This window comes from Hypanus sabinus, chromosome 12 (assembly GCF_030144855.1).
Source record: "Hypanus sabinus isolate sHypSab1 chromosome 12, sHypSab1.hap1, whole genome shotgun sequence".
NCBI classification, from domain to species: domain Eukaryota; kingdom Metazoa; phylum Chordata; class Chondrichthyes; order Myliobatiformes; family Dasyatidae; genus Hypanus; species Hypanus sabinus.
The window spans coordinates 3,579,127-3,603,722 of record NC_082717.1 but is presented as its reverse complement, the minus strand read 5'-3'; the positions used below and the strand labels follow the sequence as shown (position 1 = coordinate 3,603,722).

At 48.3% G+C, this 24,596-nt stretch overlaps 1 protein-coding gene across 4 annotated transcripts in view; it reads right to left on the bottom strand.

Moving 5' to 3' along the window:
- Nucleotides 1-24,596, bottom strand: part of paqr8 (progestin and adipoQ receptor family member VIII) — a 35,516-nt gene that overhangs the window by 7,004 nt on the left and 3,916 nt on the right. The window contains exon 1 of one of the 4 annotated variants that reach the window (XM_059985444.1): nucleotides 9,498-9,778. The exons of the other annotated variants lie outside the window; for them this stretch is intronic. The gene's annotated coding sequence lies outside the window, so the exon portion shown is untranslated. Of the gene's footprint in view, nucleotides 1-9,497; nucleotides 9,779-24,596 lie in introns of those variants that run through there. 4 annotated transcript variants of the gene reach the window in all.

Below are 24,596 nucleotides of genomic sequence, written 5' to 3'. Positions count from 1 at the left end.
CTCCCCCTCTCTCTCTCTCTGTGTCACTGAATTTCTCCCCCTCTCTCTCTCTGTGTCACTGAATTTCTCCCCTCTCTCTCTCTCTGTGTCACTGAATTTCTCCCCCTCTCTCTCTCTCTCTCTCTCTCTCTCTGTGTCACTGAATTTCTCCCCCTCTCTCTCTGTCACTGAATTTCTCCCCCTCTCTCTCTCTGTGTCACTGAATTTCTCCCCCTCTCTCTCTCTCTCTGTGTCACTGAATTTCTCCCTCTCTCTCTCTCTCTCTCTCTCTCTGTGTCACTGAATTTCTCCCCCTCTCTCTCTCTCTCTCTCTGTGTCACTGAATTTCTCCCTCTCTCTCTCTCTCTCTCTCTGTCACTGAATTTCTCCCCCTCTCTCTCTCTCTCTGTGTGTCACTGAATTTCTCCCTCTCTCTCTCTCTCTCTCTCTCTCTGTCTGTGTCACTGAATTTCTCCCTCTCTCTCTCTCTCTCTCTGTGTCACTGAATTTCTCCCTCTCTCTCTCTCTCTCTCTCTGTGTCACTGAATTTCTCCCCCTCTCTCTCTCTCTCTGTGTCACTGAATTTCTCCCTCTCTCTCTCTCTGTCACTGAATTTCTCTCTCTCCCCCTCTCTCTCTCTCTGTGTCACTGAATTTCTCCCTCTCTCTCTCTCTGTGTCACTGAATTTCTCCCCCCCTCTCTCTCTCTCTCTCTGTGTCACTGAATTTCTCCCCCTCTCTCTCTCTCTCTGTCACTGAATTTCTCCCTCTCTCTCTCTCTCTCTGTGTCACTGAATTTCTCCCTCTCTCTCTCTCTCTCTCTCTCTCTCTGTGTCACTGAATTTCTCCCTCTCTCTCTGTCACAGAATTTCTCTCTCTCTCTCTGTCACTGAATTTCTCCCTCTCTCTCTGTGTCACTGAATTTCTCCCCCTCTCTCTCTCTCTCTGTGTCACTGAATTTCTCCCCCTCTCTCTCTCTCTCTCTCTGTGTCACTGAATTTCTCCCTCTCTCTCTCTCTCTCTCTCTCTCTCTCTGTGTCACTGAATTTCTCCCTCTCTCTCTCTGTGTGTCACTGAATTTCTCTCTCTCCCCCTCTCTCTCTCTCTCTGTGTCACTGAATTTCTCCCTCTCTCTCTCTCTCTCTGTGTCACTGAATTTCTCCCCCTCTCTCTCTCTCCCTCTCTCTCTCTCTGTGTCACTGAATTTCTCCCTCTCTCTCTGTGTCACTGAATTTCTCCCCCCCTCTCTCTGTGTCACTGAATTTCTCCCCCTCTCTCTCTCTCTCTCTCTGTCACTGAATTTCTCCCTCTCTCTCTCTCTCTCTCTCTCTCTCCGTGTCACTGAATTTCTCTCTCTCTCTCTCTCTGTCACTGAATTTCTCTCTCTCTCCGTGTCACTGAATTTCTTCCTCTCTCTCTCTCTGTCACTGAATTTCTCTCTCTCTCTCCGTGTCACTGAATTTCTCCCTCTCTCTCTCTCTCTCTCTCTCTGTCACTGAATTTCTCTCTCTCTCTCTGTGTCACTGAATTTCTCCCCCCCTCTCTCTCTCTGTCACTGAATTTCTCCCTCTCTCTCTCTCTGTCACTGAATTTCTCTCTCTCTCTGAATTTCTCTCTCTCTCTCTCACTGAATTTCTCTTGTCAGTCTCTCTCTCACTGAATTTTTCTCTTTCTCTCTCACTGAATTTTTCCCTCTCTCTCTCTCTGTCTCACTGTCACTGAATTTCTCTCTGTCAGTCTCTCTCTGTCACTGAATCTCTCTCTCTCTCTGTCACTGAAATTCTCTCTCTGTCAGTCTCTCGATTTCTCTCACTGAATTTCTCTCTCTGGCAGTCTGTCTCTCTCTCACACACACACTGAATTTCTCTCTCAGTGTCTCTGTCTCACTGAATTTCTCTCTCTGCCTGTCTGTCTCCCTCTCTCTTGCTGTTTCTCTGTCTCTCTGTTTTTGTCTCAATCCTCTATTTCTCTTGCCTCTATTTCTAAGCCTCTGTCTGTCTCCTTTCTATCCATTTCTCTCTGTCTCTCACTGCCCCCTCTCTCTGTCACTGCCCCCCTCTCTCTGTCTCTCACTGCCCCCCTCTCTCTGTCTCCAGTTTCAAAGTGCCCGAGTGCGGTTGCACCGCCAGTTCTGTCTGAGCCTGACAACAACAACTATTGTGTTGTGCCTGAGCCCCTTGTCCAAGACAGTAAAATGCAGAGAATCGCGCTCTGTCTGCATGTGCATGGAGCTGGGGAGGGGGGAGAATGCTGTGATTGGAGAATTTACGATGGAGTAGCATTGCACCCAGCGGATGGGGTAGGAGATGGGGGGGGGGGGTAGTTCTGCTGGGAGCTACATTCTGATGCAAACTGGACTCTTAGATACAACATTCAGTATGAAGCATCAATAGTGTTATACTGTTTACCGTTTAATTAATGTCCTCAATCCATCTTATTGATTGTTTTTTGGTCGGGTAAGTTATATGTACTGCGTTGTGCAGGTTGGGCTAGAGGAACGTTGTTTTGATTGGCAGTGTACATACGTAGGGCTGAATGACAAACTTGAAGTGGATCTGAAAAGACTCTAGCTCGCGTGCCACACCCATCAAAACATTTAGCAAAGCTGCAGCCATAGCGTCACACGGCAATACAGCATAGAAATGGGCCACTTGGCCCTTTTTCTCTGTGCCAAACTATGAACCTGCTTAATCCCATCGACCCACATCCGGACTAGAGCCCTACACACCTCTCCCATCCATGTACCTCTCCGAATTACCTTTAAGTGTTAAACACAAGAGATTCTGCAGATGCCAGAAATCCAGAGCAACACACACAAAGTGCTGGAGGAACTCAGCAGATCAGTCAGCAGCTATGGAGATGAATAAACAGTCGACATTTCAGGCTGTCTTAATGAAGGGTCTCAGCCTGAAATGTTTATTCCTCTTGTTTCGTGTGGGTTTTTCTCTTAAATGTTGACAAATCATAGAATAGTACAAGCAACTGACCTAAGTTGGTCTAATTTCCTTACATTTTGTCCATGTCCCCCTGAACCTTTCCAAACTTGTAATGCATCACCCTTATTGTGAAAAAAATCCCCCTCGGGCTCTTTGAAATCTTTCCCCACTCACCTTCAACCTGTTCCAAACCCCTAGTTTTAGACTCCCCTGCCCCGAGAAAAAAAATCTGTGACCATTGACCTTATCTGTGCCTTACAACTTTGTAAAGATAAATTGTTTTTTTATTGTCACCATGTCCTGAGACCCAGTGACATCAGAGCAAGTTGAAGTGGTTGATGGTGCTGTGTGTGTAAAGGTGACAGACCCCCTGTGTGTGAGCCATTCCAGTCCTGAGTGGTCATCACAAACTCTGCTCTTCCCTGGTTTTAGTGACATCTTCTGTGTCTTCTCATGCCCACGGAGCATTGTACAGATGCTCTAGGCCATTGGATCCCATCCAGCCAGAGCTGAACTCACATGTTAGTTTAGCCGTGCACATGTCTCACTGGCGTATAAAGCCACCTAGACAATAGAGAGTAGGTGCAGGAGTAGACCATTCGGCCCTTCTAGCCAGCACCGCCATTCACTGTGATCATACACAATCAGTACCCCGTTCCTGCCCTCTCCCCATATCCCTTGACCCCGCTATCTGTAAGAGCTCTATTTCTCTCTTAGCCAGAGACTTGGCCTCCACTGCCTTCTGGGGCAGAGCATTCCACATATCCACCACTCTCTGGGTGGAAAACGTTTTTCCGCATCTCTGTTCCAAATGGCCTACGCCTTATTCTTAAACTGTGGCCTCTAGGTTCTGGACTCACCCATCAGCGGGAACATGCTTCCTGCCTCCAGCGTGTCCAATCCCTTAATAATCTTATATGTTTCAATCAGATCCCCTCTCATCCTTCTAAATTCCAGTGTATACAAGCCCATTCGCTCCAATCTTTCAACATATGACAGTCCCACCATTCCGGGAATTAACCTTGTGAACCTACGCTGCACAGCTGGTTAAGCCTGTCTGTCACAGTGCTGTAGTGGGGTGTGGCTGCGGTCACTGCAAACAATTACTTGGAGCTGCAGGTAAGACCGGTGGGACCCAAAGGTGCGTGAGCTGCCCCAGAAGGGACACAAGGCCCTTCTGCAGAGGCGTTACTCCTCCCTGGACACCCCATACACCTCAATACATTGAAATAGTACAAGCAACAACAGCAGAATAAAAAGTGTTCCATTTACACAATCGCTTTACAATACCTGCCATGACTGATAGGGGTTCAATCCCCGCCACAGTCTCTAAGGAGTCTGTAAGCTCTCCCCGTGACTATGTGGGTTTCTTCCCACATTCCAATGACGTAAGGGATAGGGTTCATGTTCTAGCGACGCTATGTTGGCATGGAGACACTTGTGGGTATCGTGGTTTCTCTGCCCCACAAACGACCAGGAGACACAGAAGATTCTTCAAGAAGTATTAAACTTTAATTTGCAAATCAAAACTGAGACAGTCATTGAGCTAGTCTCCGATTGCCCACCGATCCTTGTACATAGTACATCACATGTACATAGTACATGAGAAGTACATCCGCCACTATTGTTTCTACCCATTGACTTAATCATGTTCTAATCTACATCTCTTCCCTACCTCTCATTAGCACACCATTATAATCTACATCCTTAGCTAGCCTCTCATTAACACCCCATTATCTTCTAAATTCTTAAGATTCCATTCTCCTACTAAATTGGATACATACATAGCAAATAGCAAGCTCAAAGCTGACTACATAGTTTTGGTTATCATCAAACAATGCAACTTTTATATTCCAAGAGCAAACACGAGGAAATCTGCAGATGCTGGAAATTCAAACAACAACACACACAAAATGCTGGTGGAACACAGCAGGCCAGGCAGCATCTATAGGGAGAAGCACTGTCGACGTTTCGGGCCGAGATGTCAACAGTTTCTTTTTGGATACTTTATGTCCTCCATGCACCAGCTTCTCTAAGAGTTATAGTGTCCTGCTCACATTGTTCCTTACTGTGGGAGCAAATCAACAGGTCATCCACATACTGTAACAATGTACTTTCCAATGGTATGCCCTCTAGGTCTGCCTTCAATACCCGATTAAAAACGTGTGGTGAATGTTTAAATCCTTGCGGCATTCTGGTATAGGTATACTGAGCACCTCTGTAAGTAAATGCAAACAAGTACTGACACTGGTGGGCTAGAGGAATGCTGAAGAAAGCCGAACACAAATCAATCACTGAAAAGTAACTTGCTTCTGGTGGAACATTAGTCAAAGGCGTGTGTGGGTTGGGGACTACCGCTGGCCAGTCCTCTACCACATCATTTACTGCTCGCAAATCAAGCACCAATCTCCACTTAGATTTATCTGCTTTTAAGACCGGCAGCAACGGGGTATTGCATGGACTGTTTGTTCTTTTAAGCACTCCTACTTCAAGCAACCCCTGCACTGTCAATGCTATTTCCTCTTCTGCTTCTGGTCTTAGAGGGTATTATGGTCTCCTGGGTGGAATTGCTCCCCTTTTCAGCTTTATTTCCACCAGACTCGCTGTTTTTATTTTCCCTACGTCCGTGTCATGCTGTGACCACAGAATAGACGGAAACTTATCTAACCTTTTATCTTTCTGCTGGCCTCTTTCCTTTCCCAGCAAGGGCAGGTGTGGTTGGGGAGTTATTTCGACCTCTCTCACTGTCCCTACCATACCTACACTTACCATTATTTTAATGCAATTGTTGTCTTCTGATATCCACACCTCTAGCGTGATTTTCCTCCACACTGTTACGGTTTCAGCACTCTTAACTAAGAGTCCTAAGTCTTTAGACTGATATCCCTTGTCTACCAACAACGTTACGTGGGGCGCAGCCTCCGGTATCCTGTACCATTTTTCTAAAAAGGTGTTCCACTTAACTTGTAAAGCTGCCCCTTGCTTTCCAATTATCACAGCCTCCCCTTCCAGGTGCTGTTGGGTACATGCCTCCAGGTGCCATCTCTCCTCTAACTCCCTGCTCTGAGTCTCGTCAAACAATGTAGCTCAGATTTGGGCATTACCGCCCTGGGTAATATAGCCTGCACGCCCTTTTTCCATTTTTCCCAGGTTCCCTGAATCTGATCTGTGATGTCTCCTATCCAAAAGACATTAGCCTTCTTGTCTTCTCGCACTATCAATTGAGCCCCTGCTCTTTCCACACTCAGCCCATTTCTGGTGCATTCTAATTTTAATTCCAGTTTCAATAAGGCATCTCTGCCTAATAAATTAATCGTTGTCCCTTTAAATACTAGCACCGGCAAAACAATTCCTTTATTTCCCATTCTCAACTGCACTGGACCCATGCACTGTGTCAACTGTGTTTTCCCCGAGAACCCTACCGTCTTAATAAACTTTCCTGACATGGGAAGGTGAAGGGCATACTGTGGCTGTACACAAGTGTACATGGCTCCAGTATCTATCATCACTGGTGTCAGTTGCCCTTCTAACATAACCTGAACAATGGGTTCCTCGTCTGCCTCCCTTGTTATCATTGGGTAACGTCCCTTCCCACTCGAGTTCTTGGGGCACCCCAATACCTCGCACAGGGGTTCACAGGTCCGCTTGGGCCTGTGGGGGCTGGTCCTTGGCTAAACTTTAGTTCCCTTCTTATCGGTTCCTGCTGGTGTGTGACAGGCCATGGTGTAAACGGACAATCTCTTCTCATGTGACCTGGCTGATTACATCCCCAGCACAATCTCTCTACTTCTCTTTCCCCCCGTTTCCTCACTGGTCCCCTCTGCCCATAGCTCCTCTGTCCCCCTCCTTGGGACTTCCAGTCCTATCTGGGCTGTTTGAATTTAGTCTGTTCCTGATAGGGCATTTGTGGGAATGCTCCTCCAAAGACATTGATTATTGGCTTGGGGTTTTCTGGCCCTTGTCTTACAGTATTATCAGTTCCTCCATATAGCGGTGCTTCATCCAGTTCGATGGCTGTACTCGGACCGGTGGTTGCTGGCAGCATCTTTTTGCTTTTCTCTTTTTCCTTCTTTTTGAGTTCTTCGAGCTGCATTTGTATTAACTTTCTTTGCACCTCTTCCTGCTGCTCAGCCAACCTTCGTTTGTCTTTCCGGTATTTCTCAACCGCATGGACTATGTGGTCTCTAAATTCTTGTGGGGTCATTGACATCAGCCCAACCACTTCCTTCAGTTTGGATTTTACTTGTGGAGGGCATTGCATCCAAAATGCTATGTCGGAACAGTGTGGTGATAAATAAGCTATTCTCCACCTCTTGCTCAGTCTCCAGTCTCCACCTTCAGTGTCTCCCAGTGGATCCCCCTTTAAGGCTTTGGGGTCCACTTTGGGTGGATAAAGCTTTCTGAGGGCCTGCCATACCCTCTGCCTCACTCTGTCAAACCCGTCTCCATCAGTTCTTGGGTCGTTCGAGTTTACTATGCCAGCCATTTCCATTAGTTCGTTAAATTTGGAGGTTCCCATCAACCTTATCAATAGTGCCTTCAAATCTCCCATAGCCATTAATCGTCCCGCCGTTTCTTCTTCAAAGGCTCTAATCCATTTCCCTGCTCCTTCATGTAGATGGGCAAAGTGTTTTTCAGCCCTTCTAGGTCCTGGGATCCCCAAGGGATATACTGCACTTGTCCTGATCCTTTAACTAACAACGGCATCATTCTTCCTCCTTCTTCCCACCAGCCCTGGCTCTCCTCCTCACCTGACTCCCCATCTGTCTCAGGGTATGTCTTTACTGTCTCCCACACAAATTTCTCCAGGGTCCTCTTCTTCCCTCAGTCACCCTGTGGAGTCCTTCCTTTCTGTCCTGATTCAATACTTGTTTGGCCCCTGGAGTATTTTTCGCATCTCCTCTGGCAATCCCCTCTCAGTAACTTATCTAGCTCTCTCTCTACTTCCGCAAGTCGCTCCCTTACCGCCTCCTTCTGCTCTTCTAGGTTTCTGCCTCCTACCTCTTCCCCACAAATTCTCACATCCTCTCTCTCTCCACTTAACTCTTGCTCCTCCAACGAGTCACCTTCTCTTTCTTCCTGTCCGTGTCTGTACACCTGTGGCAGGGACTCCTCATGATCCTTACTCGTGCTTGATTCTCTTCTCTCTTGTGTTTCCCCAAGACTCTCATCTCCTGACTTTTTTCCACTTCCTCTTGAATGCCTCATCTCTTCCTGCCCTGATGAGCCACTTTCTTTTCTAGTCTGTTTATTTCTACGGTATAACCGATACTTCTCATACTCCTTTTCCTCTCTCAAGTATTTCATCCGTTCAATTTCTTCTTTCATTTCTCTCTTTGCCTGTTCCACCTTTCTGCCTGTATCTCCTTCCATATCGCTGTTTTTTCCTTCTCGTATTGTCTTCTTTCCTCCTCATTATCCCAAACTTCTACTTCTCCCTGCATGTTTACTGTTCCCGTCAGCAGGGGGCACTGCTTAGGGGTTCCTTCCTCATTATAGGGAGGGGGTTTTTCTGTTTCTTTCACATCTGGGTACGGAGCTGAAGCCAGCTTCTCACCGTACCCTTCTCTCTTTCTAACAGGCTGTTTCTCCAGCACCTTAGTGTCTTCCTCACTTGTAATCAATATTCTACCTGTCCTCCTCAGTCTTTCTCCCTCCATTCTGAAGAGTTTTAGCACTTCCATTTCTCATTCTCTATTTTTGCCCTCTTTTCTTAGATTTATCTTTTGGTTTGTAATTTTTAATTAGTGCCTCCATTTCTTCGCACAAGCTTACATCAGACGTTCCTTCTCTTGGCCATTTTGTGACCAGGTTTTTGGTTCTCTTTTCCCATTTTTCTGAAGTTTTTGTGATCCCATATTTATTTACCGGGATTTTTTTTGCTCAGAATCTCTACTGCCGTCCCTTTATCTGTCACATTGTTCTCTCTTTTTAAGGTATTTCAGAGATTCACAGTTCGTTTACAGGATAATATTATTTACTCTAATTCTATGCCTAGTCTATCATTTAGCTACAACTCTTTAAACTATATATTGGACTGTCCTTGTTTCCTATTCTGTTCTGCCCATACAGACCTCTATTCAGAGTGGTATCCACAGAACTTTCTCTTTGCACCTCATCTATTCAGACCCTTATCTCTTAAGGCAGTATCCACAGGGATTTTCTCCATTTTTCCTTTCCCTGCCCGTTCAGACCTTCGTTTCATATGAAGCGGTATCCACAGGGATTTTCTCTATGCACCTCGTCTATTCAGACCCTTATCTCTTAAGGCGGTATCCACAAGGATTTTCTCTATTTTTCCTTTCCCTGCCCATTCAGACCTTCGTTTCATACGAAGCGGTATCCTCAGGGATTTACCAACACCACGTGGAATTTTTCTTAACTTAACTTCTTATTAACGTATTTGTACTTACCCTCACTGCAGTGTTCTTGATCAGTCCTCTGAGCCTCCTGTTAACCCCCAATTCTGCCAGATTCTTTGGACCGGAGAGACACTTCGGCAGTGGTTCCACACTTCTGGGACTCCAAAACCTCCCCAAAACCAACAGAATTCTTAGTCCAAATTGTCGCAAAAAGCGCTTACCTTTTGTTTGGGTGCACCCTTAATTCTGTCAGCCTTGTGGGGGTCCCTAGAGGACTGGGAAGCGTTCCCAATCTGCCGTTTCCTTTCTGTGGGTCTCTTTCTGGTCCTGCCGCAGTCGCCAATTTTGTCGTGGTTTCTAGTGCTCCACAAACGACCAGGAGATGCAGAAGATTCTTCAAGAAGTGTTAAACTTTAATTTGCAAATCAAAGCTGAGACAGTCAGTGAGCTAGTCGCTGATTGCCCACCGATCCTTGTACATAGCATTTTTTATAGCAATCTCCTGGTTTAGTTGTATCAGCATATCCAATCATATCACAAGTACGTCCGCCACTATTGTTTCTACCCATTGACTTAATCATGTTCTAATCTACATCTTTTAGCTACCTCTCATTAGCACACCATTATAATCTACATCCTTAGCTAGCCTCTCATTAACACTCCATTATCTTCTACATTCTTAAAGATTTCATTCTCCTACTAAATTGGATACAAGCATAGCAAAATAGCAAGCTCAAAACTGACTACATAGTTTTGGTTACACAGCAAACAATGCAACTTTTATACTCCAATATGGGCCTCCTCCAGCATATCTTCAGACTGTGTTGGTTGTTGACACATTTCACCACGTTTCTATATTTCATAGAAATGTAGAAAACCTACAGCACAAGACGGGCCCTTTAGCCCACAATGCAGTGTCGAACATGAACCTACTTTAGAAATTTCCTGGGGTTACACACAGCCCTCTATTTTTCTGAGTTCCATGTACCTATCCAGGAGTCTCTTAAAAGTCCCTATCATTTCCGCCTCCACCACCGTCACCGGCAGCCCATTCCACACACTCACTACTCTCCGAGTAAAAAAACTTACCCCGACATCTCCTCTGTACCTACTTCCAAGTATCTTAAAACTGTGGCCTCTCGTGCTAGCCATTTCAGACCTGGGAAAAAGCCTCTGACTATCCACATGATCAGTGCCTCTCATCATCTTATACATCTCTATCAGGCCACCTCTCATCCTCTATCGCTCCAAAGAGAAAAGGTCGAGTTCACTCAGCCTATTCTCAAAAGGCATGCTCCCCAATCCAGGCAACATCCTTGTAAATCTCCTCTGCACCCTTTCTGTGGCTTCCACATCCTTCCTGTAGTGAGGCAACCAGAACTGAGCACAGTAGTACAAGTGGGGTTTGACCAGGGTCCTATATCACTGCGACATTACCTCTCAGCTCCTAAACTCATTCCCACGATTGATGAAGGCCAACACAATGTACGCCTTCTTACCCACAGAGTCAACCTGTGCAGCTTTGAGCGTCCTATGGACTTGGACCCCAAGATCCCTCTGATGCTCCACACTGCCAAGAGTCTTACCATTAATACTATATTCTGCCATCATATTTGATCTACCAAAATGAACCACTTCACCCTTATCTAGATTGAACTCCATCTGCCACTTCTCAGCCCAGTTTTGCATCCTATTAATGTCCCGCTGTAACCTCTGACAGCCCTCTACACTATCCATAACACCTCCAAACTTTGTGTCATCAGCAAATTTACTAACCCATCCCTCCACTTCCTCATCTAGATCTTTTATGAAGAGATGGGGTCATCAGTATTAAGGGTCCCAGAACAGATCCCTGAGGCACACCACTGGTCACTGCCCTCCATGCAGAATATGACCTGTCTATAACCACTCTTTGCCTTCTGTGGGCAAACCAGTTCTGGATCTACAAAGCAAGATCCTGTTGGATGCCATGCCCCTTACTTTCTCAATAAGCCTTGCATGGGGTACCTCATTAAATGCCTTGCATTTAATACACCACATATTAATACATATACACTACATCTATGGCTCTACCTTCGCCTGCCTTTGACAAAGCCATGCTGATAATCCCTAATCATATTATGCTTCTCCAAATGCTCATAAATCCTCCCTCTCAGAATCTTCTCCAACAACTTACCCACCACTGAAGTAAGACTCACTGGTCTATAATTGTCTGGGCTATTTCTACTCCCTTTCTTGAATAAAGGAACATCCGCAACCCTCCAATCCTCTGGAATCTCTCCCATCCCCAATGATGATGCAAAGATCATTGCCAGAGGCTCAGCAATCTCCTCCCTCGCCTCCCACAGCAGCCTGGGGTACATCTCATCCCGTCCCAGAGACCTATATAATTTGATGCTTTCCAAAAGCTCCAGCACATTGTCTTTCTTAATATCTACATGCTCAAGCTGTTCAGACCATTATAATTCATCTCTACAATCATCAAGATCCTTTTCCATAGTGAATACTGAAGCAAAGTATTCATTAAGTACCTCTACTATCTCCTCCGGTTCCATACACGCTTTCCCACTGTCACACTTGATAGGTCCTATTTTCTCAAGCCTTATCCTCTTGCTCTTTACATACTTGTAGAATGCCTTGGGGTTTTCCTTAATCCTGCCCACCGGGCCTTCTCATGGCCCCTTCTGGCTCTACTTATTTCATTCTTAAGCTCCTTCCTGTTATCCTTATAATTTTCTAGATCTCTATCACTACCTACTTTTTTGAACCTTTCGCAAGCTTTTATTTTCTTCTTGACTAGATTTTGTACCGTAGCTTTTGTACACCACGATTCCTGTACTCTACCATCCTTTCCCTGTCTCATTGGAACGTACCTATGCAGAACGCCACACAAACATCCCCTGAACAATTGCCAAATTTCTTCCGTACATTTCTCCGAGAACATCTGTTTCCAATTTATGTTTCCAAGTTCCTGCCTGGTAGCCTCATAATTCCCCTTACTCCAATTAAACACTTTCCGAACTTGTCTGTTCCTATCCCTCTCCAATGGTATGGTAAAGGAGATAGAATGATGATCACTATCTCCAAAATGCTCTCCCACTGAGAGACCTGGTTCATTTCCCAGTACCAGATCAAGTACACCCTCTCCTCTTGTACGTGATGTACATGATACAAATACCGCTAATCATTAATCCAGATATGCAAATTTTAAAACAGGAGAAAATCTGCAGATGCTGGAAATCAAAGTAAAACATGCAAAATGCTGGAGGAACTCAGCAGGCCAGGCAGCTTCCATGGAAAAGATATCGGCCCAGAATATCAACTGTTTGCTCTTTTCCATGGACACTGTCTGGCCTGCTGAGTTCCTCCAGCATTTTGTGTGTGTTACTGCAAATTTACATTTTTACCCAAACCATACACTGCCCGTTATGCCACCAGTGTTTAGGGCAGCAATGAAGGTCCTCCATCCCTCGGCCATCTTCTCTATTGTGCCCCAGGTGTGGTTCAGGGTCCTCATTTCTGCCTCTGTGGTACAATGCCAAGTTGTCGTTGGTCTCCCACAGTTCCTCTGCCCTCCAAGGTCCAACGAAGTTCTGCCTTGATGGAGTTGGCCTCTCACCTCATTCCGTGCCCAATCCATCTCCAATGATTCCTCATGCTGATTCTGGCCATATTTTCTTGGTGACACTGAAGGCATTGGGTCTGGTTGGAGATCTTTGGCCAGAAAATACGGAGGACCTTCCTGAGCCTCATCTGTGGAATGACGACAGCTTGGCAAAGGAGGCTCTCTGTCATGCACCAACATCCTGACCTGTGGACAGGACTCAGCTCCGGTACAGTCTCACCCTGGTGTGGACAGGACTCAGCTCTGGTACAGCCTCACCCTGGTGTCGACAGGACTCAGCTCTGGTACAGTCTCACCCTGGTGTGGACAGGACTCAGCTCTGGTACAGACTCACCCTGGTGTGGACACGACTCAGCCCTGGTACAGTCTCACCCTGGTGTGGACACGACTCAGCCCTGGTACAGTCTCACCCTGGTGTGGACAGGACTCAGCTCTGGTACAGTCTCACCCTGGTGTGGACACGACTCAGCCCTGGTACAGTCTCACCCTGGTGTGGACACGACTCAGCCCTGGTACAGTCTCACCCTGGTGTGGACACGACTCAGCCCTGGTACAGTCTCACCCTGGTGTGGACACGACTCAGCCCTGGTACAGTCTCACCCTGGTGTGGACACGACTCAGCCCTGGTACAGTCTCACCCTGGTGTGGACAGGACTCAGCACTGGTACAGTCTCACCCTGGTGTGGACAGAACTCAGCCCTGGTACAGTCTCACCCTGGTGTGGACAGGACTCAGCCCTGGTACAGCCTCACCCTGGTGTGGACAGGACTCAGCCCTGGTACAGCCTCACCCTGGTGTGGACAGGACTCAGCCCTGGTACAGTCTCACCCTGGTGTGGACAGGACTCAGCCCTGGTACAGTCTCACCCTGGTGTGGACACGACTCAGCCCTGGTACAGTCTCACCCTGGTGTGGACACGACTCAGCCCTGGTACAGTCTCACCCTGGTGTGGACACGACTCAGCTCTGGTACAGTCTCACCCTGGTGTGGACAGGACTCAGCTCTGGTACAGTCTCACCCTGGTGTGGACAGGACTCAGCCCTGGTACAGTCTCACCCTGGTGTGGACAGGACTCAGCCCTGGTACAGTCTCACCCTGGTGTGGACACGACTCAGCTCTGGTACAGTCTCACCCTGGTGTGGACACGACTCAGCTCTGGTACAGTCTCACCCTGGTGTGGACAGGACTCAGCCCTGGTACAGTCTCACCCTGGTGTGGACAGGACTCAGCCCTGGTACAGTCTCACCCTGGTGTGGACAGGACTCAGCTCTGGTACAGCCTCACCCTGGTGTCGACAGGACTCAGCCCTGGTACAGTCTCACCCTGGTGTGGACAGGACTCAGCCCTGGTACAGTCTCACCCTGGTGTGGACAGGACTCAGCTCTGGCACAGTCTCACCCTGGTGTGGACAGGACTCAGCCCTGGTACAGTCTCACCCTGGTGTGGACACGACTCAGCTCTGGTACAGTCTCACCCTGGTGTGGACACGACTCAGCTCTGGTACAGTCTCACCCTGGCGTGGACAGGACTCAGCCCTGGTACAGTCTCACCTTGGTGTGGACACGACTCAGCCCTGGTACAGTCTCACCCTGGTGTGGACACGACTCAGCTCTGGTACAGTCTCACCCTGGTGTGGACACGACTCAGCCCTGGTACAGTCTCACCCTGGTGTGGACACGACTCAGCTCTGGTACAGTCTCACCCTGGTGTGGACACGACTCAGCCCTGGTACAGTCTCACCCTGGTGTGGACAGGACTCAGCCCTGGTACAGTCTCACCCTGGTGTGGACAGGACTCAGCCCTGGTACAGTCTCACCCTGGTGTGGACAGGACTCAGCCCTGGTACAGTCTCACCCTGGTGTGGACAGGACTCAGCTCTAGTACAGTCTCACCCTGGTGTGGACACGACTCAGCCCTGGTACAGTCTCACCCTGATGTGGACACGACTCAGCTCTGGCACAGTCTCACCCAGGTGTGGACAGGACTCAGCCCTGGTACAGTCTCACCCTGGTGTGGACAGGACTCAGCTCTGGTACAGTCTCACCTTGGTGTGGACAGGACTCAGCCCTGGTACAGTCTCACCCTGGTGTGGACAGGACTCAGCCCTGGTACAGTCTCACCCTGGTGTGGACACGACTCAGCCCTGGTACAGTCTCACCCTGGTGTGGACAGGACTCAGCCCTGGTACAGTCTCACCCTGGTGTGGACAGGACTCAGCCCTGGTACAGTCTCACCCTGGTGTGGACATGACTCAGCCCTGGTACAGTCTCACCCTGGTGTGGACATGACTCAGCTCTGGTACAGTCTCACCCTGGTGTGGACAGGACTCAGCCCTGGTACAGTCTCACCCTGGTGTGGACAGGACTCAGCCCTGGTACAGTCTCACCCTGGTGTGGACACGACTCAGCCCTGGTACAGTCTCACCCTGGTGTGGACACGACTCAGCCCTGGTACAGTCTCACCCTGGTGTGGACACGACTCAGCCCTGGTACAGTCTCACCCTGGTGTGGACACGACTCAGCCCTGGTACAGTCTCACCCTGGTGTGGACAGGACTCAGCTCTGGTACAGTCTCACCCTGGTGTGGACACGACTCAGCCCTGGTACAGTCTCACCCTGGTGTGGACAGGACTCAGCCCTGGTACAGTCTCACCCTGGTGTGGACAGGACTCAGCTCTGGTACAGTCTCACCCTGGTGTGGACAGGACTCAGCCCTGGTACAGTCTCACCTTGGTGTGGACACGACTCAGCCCTGGTACAGTCTCACCTTGGTGTGGACACGACTCAGCCCTGGTACAGTCTCACCCTGGTGTGGACAGGACTCAGCCCTGGTACAGTCTCACCTTGGTGTGGACACGACTCAGCCCTGGTACAGTCTCACCCTGGTGTGGACACGACTCAGCCCTGGTACAGTCTCACCCTGGTGTGGACAGGACTCAGCTCTGGTACAGTCTCACCCTGGTGTGGACAGGACTCAGCTCTGGTACAGTCTCACCCTGGTGTGGACACGACTCAGCCCTGGTACAGTCTCAACCTGGTGTGGACACGACTCAGCCCTGGTACAGTCTCACCCTGGTGTGGACACGACTCAGCCCTGGTACAGTCTCACCCTGGTGTGGACAGGACTCAGCACTGGTACAGTCTCACCCTGGTGTGGACAGAACTCAGCCCTGGTACAGTCTCACCCTGGTGTGGACAAGACTCAGCCCTGGTACAGCCTCACCCTGGTGTGGACAGGACTCAGCCCTGGTACAGCCTCACCCTGGTGTGGACAGGACTCAGCCCTGGTACAGTCTCACCCTGGTGTGGACAGGACTCAGCCCTGGTACAGTCTCACCCTGGTGTGGACACGACTCAGCCCTGGTACAGTCTCACCCTGGTGTGGACACGACTCAGCCCTGGTACAGTCTCACCCTGGTGTGGACACGACTCAGCTCTGGTACAGTCTCACCCTGGTGTGGACAGGACTCAGCCCTGGTACAGTCTCACCCTGGTGTGGACAGGACTCAGCCCTGGTACAGTCTCACCCTGGTGTGGACAGGACTCAGCCCTGGTACAGTCTCCCTCTGGTGTGGACACGACTCAGCTCTGGTACAGTCTCACCCTGGTGTGGACACGACTCAGCTCTGGTACAGTCTCACCCTGGTGTGGACACGACTCAGCTCTGGTACAGTCTCACCCTGGTGTGGACACGACTCAGCCCTGGTACAGTCTCACCCTGGTGTGGACACGACTCAGCTCTGGTACAGTCTCACCCTGGTGTGGACACGACTCAGCCCTGGTACAGTCTCACCCTGGTGTGGACAGGACTCAGCCCTGGTACAGTCTCACCCTGGTGTGGACAGGACTCAGCCCTGGTACAGTCTCACCCTGGTGTGGACAGGACTCAGCCCTGGTACAGTCTCACCCTGGTGTGGACAGGACTCAGCCCTGGTACAGTCTCACCCTGGTGTGGACAGGACTCAGCTCTAGTACAGTCTCACCCTGGTGTGGACACGACTCAGCCCTGGTACAGTCTCACCCTGATGTGGACACGACTCAGCTCTGGCACAGTCTCACCCAGGTGTGGACAGGACTCAGCCCTGGTACAGTCTCACCCTGGTGTGGACAGGACTCAGCTCTGGTACAGTCTCACCTTGGTGTGGACAGGACTCAGCCCTGGTACAGTCTCACCCTGGTGTGGACAGGACTCAGCTCTGGTACAGTCTCACCCTGGTGTGGACACGACTCAGCCCTGGTACAGTCTCACCCTGGTGTGGACAGGACTCAGCCCTGGTACAGTCTCACCCTGGTGTGGACAGGACTCAGCTCTAGTACAGTCTCACCCTGGTGTGGACACGACTCAGCCCTGGTACAGTCTCACCCTGATGTGGACACGACTCAGCTCTGGCACAGTCTCACCCAGGTGTGGACAGGACTCAGCCCTGGTACAGTCTCACCCTGGTGTGGACAGGACTCAGCTCTGGTACAGTCTCACCCTGGTGTGGACAGGACTCAGCCCTGGTACAGTCTCACCCTGGTGTGGACACGACTCAGCCCTGGTACAGTCTCACCCTGGTGTGGACAGGACTCAGCCCTGGTACAGTCTCACCCTGGTGTGGACACGACTCAGCCCTGGTACAGTCTCACCCTGGTGTGGACACGACTCAGCCCTGGTACAGTCTCACCCTGGTATGGACACGACTCAGCCCTGGTACAGTCTCACCCTGGTGTGGACAGGACTCAGCCCTGGTACAGTCTCACCCTGGTGTGGACAGGACTCAGCCCTGGTACAGTCTCACCCTGGTGTGGACATGACTCAGCTCTGGTACAGTCTCACCCTGGTGTGGACAGGACTCAGCCCTGGTACAGTCTCACCCTGGTGTGGACACGACTCAGCCCTGGTACAGTCTCACCCTGGTGTGGACAGGACTCAGCCCTGGTACAGTCTCACCCTGGTGTGGACACGACTCAGCCCTGGTACAGTCTCACCCTGGTGTGGACACGACTCAGCCCTGGTACAGTCTCACCCTGGTGTGGACACGACTCAGCCCTGGTACAGTCTCACCCTGGTGTGGACAGGACTCAGCTCTGGTACAGTCTCACCCTGGTGTGGACACGACTCAGCCCTGGTACAGTCTCACCCTGGTGTGGACACGACTCAGCCCTGGTACAGTCTCACCCTGGTGTGGACAGGACTCAGCTCTGGTACAGTCTCACCCTGGTGTGGACAGGACTCAGCTCTGGTACAGTCTCACCCTGGTGTGGACAGGACTCAGCCCTGGTACAGTCTCACCCTGGTGTGGACAGGACTCAGCTCTGGTACAGCCTCACCCTGGTGTGGACACTGTACTTGTTTGATCCCCATACAATCTCATTGATCTAAAATACTTCTAGCTTTGCTGTCTGCACTGAGTCCTTGGTCCCACCACCCTGCTGAATAATGTCAACCCAAAACATTGATTGTTATTCACCTCTGCCTGACCTGCAGAGTTTCTCCAGCATTTTGTCTGTGTTAGTTTGGAATCTACATTTGTGTCAATAACAATGACATGAGGAGAAAACTGCTTCCCTTGTCTTGCCTGTTTGACAAGTGACTCTAAACTCACCATAGAACATCGAACAGCACAGCATAGTATCGGCCATTCAGCCCATGATTTTGTGCCAGCCCTTTAACCTCGTCCAAGATCAATCTGAAACTTCACTCCCACATAGCCCTCCATATTTCTATGTGTCTCCCACTAACCCTGGCAGCATGTTCCATGCACTCACAACTCCCTGACCGCAAAACCTACCTCTGACATCCCACTATACTTTCCTTCAATCACCTTAAAATTATGCCGCCTTGTATTAGCCTTTTCCACCTGGGAAAAAGTCTGGCTGTCCACTCAATCTATGCCCCTTATCATCTTACACACCTCTGTCTAGTCACGTCTCCTCCTTCACTGCAAAGAGAAAAGAGCTAGCTTGCTCAACCTCTCCTAATAAGACATGCTCTCTAGTCCAGGAACATCCTGGTAAATCTCCTCTCCACCCTCTCTAAAGCTTCCATATCCTTCCTATAATAGAATCAGAATCAGACTTTAATCGCCAAGTACAAGGAATTTACTTCCGGCAGATGTTGTCTCTCTGCTCATAACAATAATAATGATAAATATAAATGAAAATATAGATTATACATACAGGTAGTGCAATCCAAGTAATAGTTAGCCGACAGTTAACCGGCAGTTAACTGTTCAGCAAAGTGACCGCAGTAGGGAAAAAACTTCTCCAGTGCCTATTAGTCTTAGTCTGGAGGGATCTGAAGCGCCTACCAGACGGAAGCAGTTCAAACAGTCCGTGCGCAGGATGGGAGGAGTCCTTTATGATGTTCCCCGCCCTCTTCTTCAACCTGGAAGAGTACCTAGAAGGGCGACCAGAACTGAACACAATAGTCCACGTGTGGTCTAAACAGGGTTTTATAGAGCTGCAACATTACCTCACGCTCTTGAACTTAATCCCCTTACAAGTGAATGCCAACACACCATATGCTTTCTCCACACCCTCTGACATAGGCCATTGTGGCTGAGTGTAAGCACAGGTCCGCATTCTCTCACACAAACTCTGCACTCATAACCACAGCTTCATGTCCACATACAGTATAAATGTGATGTTGTTCCCCTGCCCATCAGCCTAGCTGCCGGGTACTGACCGGGTGACTGACACGAGGAGAGTCCAGCTCACTGATACAGTGGGAGGGGCACGCTCCCAACTACTGAAAAGCCAAGAGGTGATTGAGGTAGATTCAGGCCGCTGCTTACAGGCATGCGTGGACATATGCACATTGATTATAAGTTATTGTGGAAAAACAGAGACAGAGCTTGCAGAGATGCCCTTTTCCCGATACCTGACATCACAGTCACAAGGTGACTTCACAAAGCAACTGCAGCTGCCGTGCCAAGGGACCTGAAGCTCGCCTTAAAAACCCACGTTTCAAATCAAAACCATTGAGGCTTCCTGGGAGATTTAGAGTAACCAGATTGAAATCATAAAGGATTCCTCCCACCTTGCTCATCGATGTCTGTCCCACTCCCAATAGGGAGGAGGTAATTCACACTCAGCCCACCAGACTCAAACATGGTTACTTTCCACAAACAGTAAGTCTGATCAATACCTCCAGCCGGTAACCCACCCTCCACACTCCCAGTCACCGCTACTCCATCATTTCCTGTCAGTCACCTTTTGTACTGACACTCCTGTGCTTAACATCACTTTATGGACATAAGTCTTTTTTTATTATTGTGTTAACATAAGAGATAGGAGCAGGGGTAGGCCAATCGGCCCCTCAAGCCTGCTCCGCCATTCAACAAGATCATGGCTGATCCAATCTTAACTCTAGTTTCACACAAGAACTCTAATGTTCTTTGTCTTATTGTGAGTTTTTTGATCCCCTTTACTCTTGTAGATGGGAAATTACATTAAACAATCTTGAAGCTTGAGTCATAGAGCATTCCCCACAGAACAGGCCCATCACTACTCTGTGCCAGCCAGGTCTGCTTAGGCCCGTCTATCTGCAGCTGAATCATACTCCTCCCAGCCACGTACCTACTCAACTTCTCTTGAATGTTGCAGTTGAACCCGCATCCATAACTCCCACTGGCACCTCGTTCCACACTCACACCACCTTTGAGTCGAGACATTTCCCCTGAGGTTCACCTTTCACCCTTCACCCATAACCTTTAGGTCTAGTCCAGGCATGGGCAAACTATGGCCCGTTAAGCTTTTTAATCCGGCCCACAGAACTTGATGAAATTATATTAGTAAACCTTGTTAATGTTTTTTCTCCGCAATTCTGGCGTTTTCCCAATAGATGACGTACTCTATATACATTTGTGGCGACCCATTTCCTGGCACATCCGAACCGGCTCACAATTAGCCAGCGTTCCGGCTAAGGGAGATAGCCTGCGGGGATTTGCAAGCACAGAGCTTTGGAGTCTCTGTGCCACGGGGGGCAGGTTGAGGGAGGCTTAAAAGTGAGGCTGGGGATTTCGAATAAAGTTTTTTTCTTCGACTGCAGTTACCGAATCCATGTCGTAATTTTAGTGCTGCATGTAGCACACCGCTACACATTGACCTTTGTTGAGGTGCAGCATATTACTCCACACTTGCGCTTTACTCTTTGTTCGGCTCGACCTATTTGTGTGAACAGGCGTTCAGCGTCATGAACATCAACAAAGCCAGCCACAGATCCAAGTTAACTGACCAACACCTCAGATCCATCCTGAGAATCGCCACAACAAAACTAAATCCAGACTTTGATGCGCTGGCTAAAAAGGGAGACCAACAACACTGTTCCCACTGAAATTAAAAATAAGTTTCTTCGTTGTGTTATGTAAAAAATGCATTTGAAAATATTTTTTTCAATAAGCCTTACATGTTACATGTCATTTCTGTTAAGTGATGGACATGAGTAGTGCGCAGGTTCACGTACGTTCTCAAAATAAAAAATGCGCTCCAGATCAAATAACGCGCTCCGCACACTGGCGCGCTGTCAGTGTTCTGTCTTTGTGCTGGTCGTTGTTGAGTTTTGGCACAGGGAACAATTGAATAAGAAGGAGCAGGACAAGTAGACCTGCATCTCCTACCGTTTTTGAAATAAAGACAGTCAGGAGGAGAGTGATGATGATAATATCTTGAAGGATAACAGAATTTTCAGTGCTTTAAAATAATAACTGTTACTATTAAAAAAGCTGTATTTTATTCATTTAATTTTCAGTGTTTTAAAAGTCATTTCAATAAATAGCTAAATACCATGGGACTTCAAAGACAGATATTTTGTTGTAATGCATTTGTTCATTTTCAATTGAAATTAAAGCACATGTTTTCTACATATCCCATGATATTTTATTTTCTCTTATGAGGTGTATTATCAAAACACTCCGTCCATCTGCTCCTGGTCCGGCCCCCCTGTCTAATTTTAGAACCCTTTGTGGCCCACAAGTCAAAAGGTTTGCCCACCCCTGGGCTAGTCTCACACAAGCTCAGTGGAAAAAGCCTGCTTGTGTTTATCCTATCTATACCCCTCATCATTTAGTATACCTCCATCACATACCAATCCTCATAGAGGGATCAGAAGTGGAGAGAGTGAGCAGTTTCAAGTTCCTGGGTGTCAAGATCTCTGAGGATCTAACCTGGTCTCAATATATCGATGTAATCATAAAGAAGGCAAGGCAGCGGCTATACTTCATTCGGAGTTTGAAGAGATTTGGCAAGTCAACAAATGTGCTCAAAAACTTCTGTAGATGTACCATGGAGAGCGTTCTGACAGGCTGTATCACTGTCTGATAGGGAGAGGCTACCGCACAGGACCGAAAGAAGCTGCCGTGAGTTGTAAATCTAGTCAGCTCCATCTTGGGTACTAGCCTACAAAGTACCCAGGACATCTTCAGGGAGCGGTGTCTCAGAAAGGCAGCGTCCGTTATTAAGGACCTCCAGCTCCCAGGACATGCCCTTTTCTCACTGTTACCATCAGGTAGGAGGTACAGAAGCCTGAAGGCACACTCTCAGCGATTCAGGAACTGCTTCTTCCCCTCTGCCATCCGATTCCTAAATGAACTTTGAACCTGTGAACACTACCTCACTTTTCTTAATATATATTTCCATTTTTGCATGATTTTAATCTATTCAATATACATATACTGTAATTGATTTACTTATTAATTTATTATTATTGTTGTTTTATTTTTTCCCTCTTGTTCTATTATGTATTGCATTGAACTGCTGCTGCTAAGTTAACAAATTTCACGTCACATGCCGGTGATAATAAACCTGATTCTGATCTCCTTTCATTCCCTTACACTCCAGGGAATAAAGCTCTAACCTATTCAACCTTTCTCTATAACTCAGGTTCTCACATCCCAGCAACATCCTTGTAAACTTTCTCTCCATTTTTTGAATCTTATTGATATCTTTCCTGTAGGTAGGTGAACAGAATTATACCCAACACTCCAAATTAAGCCTCAACAACATCTTCAATGTACTTAGTAGTTTGAGTTATGAAGGCCAATCTGCTAAAATCTCTCTTTGTGACCCTATCTACCTGTGACGCCACATCAAAAGAATTATGCATCCGTATTCTCAGATCCCTCTGTTTTACAATACTCTTCCCTTCCCATTCACCATGTAAGTCCCACTCTGGTTTGTCCTCCCAAAGGGAAACACCTCACTTGTCTGCATGTGGTAAACCATGTGTACCTGTCTGGACACGCCCCTCTGCTGACTGCTCCTGTGGCTTCTCCCACAGAAAGGCGATTGGAGGCACTGCTCCTCCCTCAGTCTCCAAGATGTTGTGGTTATGTTTGCAGCTAATAAAAGCCTATCGTTCGCCTCCCATCTCTGAGAGTTATTGATGGTGCATCACTGCATTCCATTCCATCTGCTACACATTTTGCTGATGACCAGTAGTAAGGTTCCTCAGTCTCATTTGATCTTCAACACAGCAGCTCAGGATGGAACTGACCAATGTATGAGTTAGTGAGGCAATGGGTCCCACGTGTAGGCACGGCCTTTCTGGATAAAACTGACCAATGCACGAGTTAGTGAGGCAATGGGTCCCACGTGTAGGCACGGCCTTTCATGATGGAACTGACCAATGCACGAGTTAGTGAGGCAATGGGTTCCACGTGTAGGCACGGCCTTTCAGGATAAAACTGACCAATGCACGAGTTAGTGAGGCAATGGGTCCCACGTGTAGGCACGGCCTTTCATGATGGAACTGACCAATGCACGAGTTAGTGAGGCAATGGGTCCCACGTGTAGGCACAGCCTTTCAGGATAAAACTGACCAATGCACGAGTTAGTGAGGCAATGGGTCCCACGTGTAGGCACGGCCTTTCATGATGGAACTGACCAATGCACGAGTTAGTGAGGCAATGGGTCCCACGTGTAGGCACGGCCTTTCAGGATAAAACTGACCAATGCACGAGTTAGTGAGGCAATGGGTCCCACGTCTAGGCACGGCCTTTCAGAATGGATGTCATCCTCCCAGCAAAATGACGGCACACTTGGGCATAGGGGCCTCTCTGTGTCCAACGAGAGATGTTATTATCTTTTTTAAACATCCTTTTTGTGATTGTAGGACCCTGCTGTACATTAAGAACCAAGTACTGCAGGTCCACCCCATCAGCAAGTTGCTTGTTGGCAGAGGACCTGAACGGTGCAGACCACGTTGCTGTTTGCTACAGAAAGGCAGCGGAGATGGTATGCAGTGACCTGCCAGAGAGGTGACTTGGTCCACTCCAATTTGCCTACTGAAGCAACAGGTCCACAGCTGATACCATCTCATTGGCTCTTCACTCAACTCCAGATATCCGGACAGTAAAGTTGCACAGATCAGGATGCTTTTTAGAATCAGAATCAGGTTCTTTATCCCTAGCGTGTGTCGTGAATTTGTTAACTTAACAGAAGCAGTTCAATCCAACACATAATACAGCAGAAGAAAAAAATGAATAAGCAAATCAAATACAGTGCATGTATACTGGAGATTAAAAATTGTGCAAGAACAAAAATAATGCTTATTGAAAAAGTCAGGTAGTGTCCAAGATTACAATATCCATTTAGGAATTGGATGGCAGAGGGGGAGAAACTGCTCCTGAATCGCTGAGTGTGTGCCTTCAGGCTTCTGTACCTCCTCCCTGATGGTAACAGTGAGAAAAGGACATGCCCTGGGTGCTGGAGGT